The 6,000-nt window shown below is 39.2% G+C and overlaps 1 protein-coding gene across 1 annotated transcript in view; it reads left to right on the top strand.

Moving 5' to 3' along the window:
• The first annotated feature begins 2,955 nt into the window (after window positions 1-2,955).
• The window catches only part of CPLX2 (complexin 2), a 214,917-nt gene continuing 211,872 nt past the window's right edge, over window positions 2,956-6,000 (top strand). Inside the window, exon 1 of the mRNA XM_063928011.1 lies at window positions 2,956-3,191. The gene's annotated coding sequence lies outside the window, so the exon portion shown is untranslated. The remainder of the gene's footprint in view (window positions 3,192-6,000) is intronic.

The raw sequence follows: 6,000 nt of genomic DNA, 5'->3' as shown, positions 1-6,000 counted from the left end.
ACTCATAGTCAGTACCTTACAGTGTCTTTGAACAAGCCTGCTATCTGTTTCCCCAAGAAGTAAGAACCCTGAATAAGCCTTGACACAGCTTTATTGGCCTCTATAGGCGCAAGCATTAATTAGTCTGATCTCAGACTGAAAGTCTAAAGACCCAAAATGGACCTTGTGGATGGAGCCCTCCCTTTCTCTCCATCCACAATCCTAGGAACCCTTAACTGGCTTTTACTAAAGCCAAAAACATTTAACTGGTCTGTTTTGCAATCACAGACATTATCCTGGGGTTTTAGATGATATACTGTAGGTCAGAAACCTGGGACATATATATCTCCCGTGAACAACCTTACCAGTGTTTTCATCACAATATATATTGCATACTATGAAGATTGATCCCTCTTGATTTTCACAGATTTAGCTAGATTTTTTCACCTTTTCAAAAATGTACAACATTTTTGTATTGATTCAATGAACCAGTTGAGGAACCATATGTGATAAGCATCTCTACTCCCAACCTACTACTACAAACTCTATGGGAACTGAATGGATAATGATTATTTACAGTCAATGAAGCAAAGGGGAATGCAAAACTTGATGTCTACTTGACAATTGAAAAGAGGCCAAAATATTATGATAGACCATTAAAAAAGTAAATTCATCTCAGTCTCCATGATAGCAGGTGCTAACATAGGTATTATAATACAAATGAAAAATACTGGCATTTAATACCATCTATAGTGCCCTCAATATATATAATGTAAAATTTGATTTCCTAAGTTCCTAAGTATCCTAGGTATGCATCCCACTCATGCATGAACAATACAGTTAGGGATTTATCTCCATAATACAGCTGTTGCTAACCACTGTAAGAACTAACCTATTTAAATATCAGCCAGTTCATTGACAACAGTGGCTAGTAAGCAGTTTCAAAGCTGCCTTTATTTCCCATGTACTGACAAGTCATTCTCTTTCCATATGAGTTCATAACAGGGGATTGACACTGTAATGATCTATGAAATCACTTAACTCAGTCAGACCTACTTAGCTCAGGCATGGATATAATTAGTGGGAAACTATACCACTTTCCACCATTGGGTTATTGCCAGAGTTCTTATGGACTATTTGAACATTAAAGAGTGACACTTGTGCCACAGCACAATTTTCACTTTTACAATGTTTCAATTACCCTGGCCACCACCAGCACAACTGTCACTCGCAAAGAGGGAAAACTCAGCATTTTCAGATCTGGGCAACTGAATGAGCTGATGAGTCTAACATGGTTTAAATAATGAAGCATCAGATTCCAAACATATTAGCCCCCATACCAAGACAACACTGGATTGAGACACTCTTTGCTCAAATGAGCACAAGGAAGGAATCTATGTACTGTTCAACTTTCCTGTAGTTTCAATTGATTTAAATTGAAGGCATACTGTATATGGGGCCTTTTTCACTAGCAGTAAAATTAATAAATGTTTAACATACAGTATCTGAAGTAGGAGAGCTTTCAATTCTCTCACCACAAATAAAGAATATGAAAAACAAAGAGAATAATCATATTTAAAAAAAATGGAATCAACTGGATGCTTTACATCAGGGGTGGGGAACCTCCGTCCACGTGACCCGGAGGTAGTCCGTCTTGATAATGGAATAAGGCACAGCAGGGCAAATGCCTTATTCCATTATCAAGATGGACAACCTCTGCATGCTGTGGGTCACGTGGACGGTCATTTGGGAATCAAAACTCTGGAGCCTATAGCAGGGTATTTCCCGGGGTACTCTGCTTTATCAACACCTGCGGCTCCCACCAAATACACGGGTACGATCACCTTCCTACCTTCATTGTGATTCACCACATGTGTTTTATATTTCTATATTTTTGTCTTATTTTATGTTTATTTTATTAAATATTTTATCATATTTTGATACCTCATTTGACATCTATATTGGAGATATCATATCTACACGGATCTAGCGCCCCGGTAACATATGTTATTGCTGAACATGAACTGCTTTGAAGTAACTAGTTTAGACAGAAGCTTATCACATTTTAAGGTGTCACTGCTATTTGCTTTCTTTAGCCCATCTAGATTAATAGCATATAATCCTGTTTTGGTGGTGCAAGATCTGCTTTCAGCAATAATCATTCAGTACCATTATTTTGACCTTTGGACTGAATGTACAATTTGTTCATTTCATCCAACACTAACACGTATGTATTGTACATATCAAGTGAGCAATCGAATGGCTATAGGGCACATTATGTTTTATATTAAAATTACATAATTATCTAAAGTTGTAGCTATATTTTCACCTCTGCATTGTCTAGTTTTTTTCTAATTGTAAAGTAAATAATTAAGATATGTTATTGGTATATGTCTACACATTATGCAAATGTTAACTCATTTAAAAAAAATAATTGTCTTGGAAGATAATCTTACAAGAGTAAATTGTCCAATTTGTACAATCAATGTCATGAAAATTAAACTGACCTTGTAGGGATTGTATGAACTGGAACGTCTCTTTCAACCAAGAACCACATCAGTCAAACTTACTGTAGTAATAACACTACAGTGCAAACAGAAAGTTATACTACTAATCTGACCATTAAGGTTACAGATCTACTGCATTCTTACAATTCATTGGAATTAAATTTAGTAAACTGATAACAGCTATAGTTTCTATAAACTATTACTTTTATGCTACATTATAATAAATTTGTATTTAATGCAGTTTTTTTTATTTTTTTAATCACAGATATTTTTTTCATAATGATAAATATCTCTCTCTCCTTTCAGCATCTTTGGAAAATCTGCACTTGCCTCTTTACTTTACATTTCTCCATAGGGACAAAGGGTCTAGTGCCAGGAAAGTCTACATGTTAGTCTGCAAGATTTATAGGAACAGACAGCGTGAGTCTGATAGTGCAGAACAACTGGCTGAGAAAGCGGATGATACAAATGCAAGCAATGTATAGGATGTGCTAGTTTCGCTGCCAGGCGTGAGCGAGCTATTTTTAGAAACCTTTTCTTGCCGAGCAGGAGTGGGAGAGCTGTGAAGTGGTAGAGAGACACACAGAAATATAGTGACAGAAAGAGAAAGCAAGGAGGAAAAACACTGGAAAATACAAAGCAGCAGAGCTGACTCCCATTCAGGAACACAACAATCATTCCTACAGCACCCAGATCCTTTAAGAGGTAGGTCCATATATTTTATTCATAACGCGTCTGATCTTTCTTATTGCTATTGGTGGTGTAGGCCAAGCTGCATCTGTTCAGTAAGATAGTGTTTTATTATAATATAAATACGCAGCCTGTTTACCTCGGATGCAATATTACATATAAGGTATGCGTTAGAGGGAAATTAAGGTTTGTCTGTGTGCCTAGGAGCTGCTAGGAATACGTGTCTGGTTCAGCACCATGGCTGAGAGGACAGCTCCTACCGAGAGCTCAGCTCAGCACACGGCTAACACGGTAACACACGAGGTGCATTGATGTGTAATAAGTCTGCAGGGCTGCATTGAACTTGGCTTTTCCCCTTGCTGTTTATGTAATCGCTACAGGTGTAACCAGTGAACTGCCCAATTCAATGCTGTGTCAACGCGGAATCCCAAAGTCATTTTCTGTTGTAATTATATTTTCATATGGTAAGAAATACTATTCACCTCTTTGAATTTGTTGCTAAAATCGGATCCCTCGAATCTGTTCTAATAGACTACCCTGGTACTAAGCAGTTTCTTGCAAAAGGCCTGAATGAGTCTAATCTTTGAACATGGAATGTATATTTCTGTAGAGCGAACGCTGTATGGACACTATAGTAAAATACTTTATGTGTTTTATTTTATGAATCCTCATTAAATAAGCACACTACAACAATTAAACAACAACAGTAGTCACTGGAACTGGCAACAAGAAAATAAGTGGAAGAGTGCAGATACACACTTTAATAAAGTTACTTTATTCGGGCCAATGAGTCCAAATACATACACTGGCCGTACTGCAACGTTCCGACCAGGTTTTCTTTGCTAGATCTTCCTTATACTTCTTCAGTACATGCATTACACAAAATCAATGTATAAGGCGAAGACATATCTGATGGCTGATTTGCAGTGTCCATTATTATGTGGTTGTTACAATACAATAGATAAATGTGACTATTAAACAAGTGGTGCTTAATATGTTGTCTGGTGTAAACAATACTCCTGATGTTCAGAGCCTAATATGGTGGCTTGCTGGGAGAGTTGAACCAATACAAGACTGCCCTACTCAGGTGTGTTTTATATAGAGCAGAATACAGTCTGGGGACTGTTGCACAAAGCACTGTTAGAAACCTGATATATACAGAGAGGAATTTGGGTATTTATATTGGAAAGCAATCTGCCAATGCCTTGCCTCCTATTTGCGAATATTTTGATCGAATTCCATGTGTTGATTACAAACACACTACTGTATTTCTCAGTTATACCAAACATTGGTTGTCATTCCGAGTTGTTCGCTCACTGCCGATTTTCGCAGTGCAGCGATCAAGTGAAAAAATGGCAATTATGCGCATGCGCATGGTACGCAGCGCGCATGCGCTAAGTACTTTCACACAAAACTTTGTAGATTTACACAAGCTCGAGCAACGTTTTTTCATCGCTCGAGTGATCGTAGTATGATTGGCAGGAAGTGGGTGTTTCTGTTTGGAAACTGGCAGTTTTCAGGGAGTGTGCTAAAAAACGCAGGTGTGCCAGGTAAAAACGCAGGAGTGGCTGGAGAAACGGGGAAGTGGCTGGCCGAACGCAGGGCGTGTTTGTGACATCAAACCAGGAACTAAACGGACTGAGGTGATCGCAGTCTAGGAGTAAGTCTGGAGCTACTCAGAAACTGCAAGGAATTATTTAGTAGTAGTTCTGCTAATCTTTACTTCGCTATTCTGCTAAGCTAAGCTACACTCCCACCAGAGGGCGGCAGCCTAGTGTTTGCAATGCTGCTAAAAGCAGCTAGCGAGCGAACAACTCGGAATGAGGGCCATTGACCTTGACAACAGTGGTAATGTGCTTTTGTAAATTAGTGATTTACTCTTTGGGGTACTCTTACTTTCATAAGAATTGCACTTTTGGTTGAATTTACACTATGATCATTGACATTGGTATTTCACAAGGCCAATAAATCCTTAATAGATTGTAAATGGTTACTTGTAACCCAATTGTGTACTAATAGTTTTAAAGAAACTGCCCAGCACTGATATAGGACAAAAAAAGGAAATTTAAAAGGTCTTGAGATACTAAGGGGGTAATTCAGATCTGATCGCTGGGCTGCGTTTTTTGTTGCCCTGCGATCAGATGGTTGCCGCCTACAGGGGGAGAGGAAAATCCCGTGCAAGTGTGCATTCGCTTTTGTAGCAGAGCTGCACAAAAAATCAGTTTGTGCAGTCTCTGCACACCCCAGGACTTATGCAGCCTCTGCAATGGAATCCTGCTGATCAGGGCCAGAGGTGACGTCAGACACCCTCCCTCAAAATGCCTGAGCCCGCCTGCGTTTTTCCAAACACTCCTGGAAAATGGTCAGTTGACACCCACAAATGGCCACTTCCTGTCAATCACCTTGTGATCGCCCATGAGTTTGGTTTTTTAGCTCCATCCCGTCACTCAGCGCCGGTGCCCATTGCTGTTGGGCAACGCTCAGGTCGGTGTATTGCGGCTCAAACGTATGCACCATTCGGATCTGATTGCACGCTGTGCGAAAACACACAGCAGCGATCAGATCTGAATTACCCCCTAAGAACACTAGTGGTTGATGTCATATAGCTCCATACCACTACACCACAAGGGCAGTGACCGCCACCTGAGCTACAGTACACATGGAAGATTATTGTGGACTGTTATCACAAGCTGCTAAATTGATTATGGAGCTGGGACTTAAACACTGATAAAGCTGTGATCAATAATACAATTTGATGTTATAATTACCTTATTCTATAATATAGCATAGAGGTATAATACTAAATTTTTGTACAGGGATTATA

This window comes from Pseudophryne corroboree, chromosome 6, assembly GCF_028390025.1.
Source record: "Pseudophryne corroboree isolate aPseCor3 chromosome 6, aPseCor3.hap2, whole genome shotgun sequence".
NCBI lineage: Eukaryota > Metazoa > Chordata > Amphibia > Anura > Myobatrachidae > Pseudophryne > Pseudophryne corroboree.
Note: the sequence above shows the minus strand (reverse complement) of the source record. Positions and strands in the feature narration are given on the sequence as shown.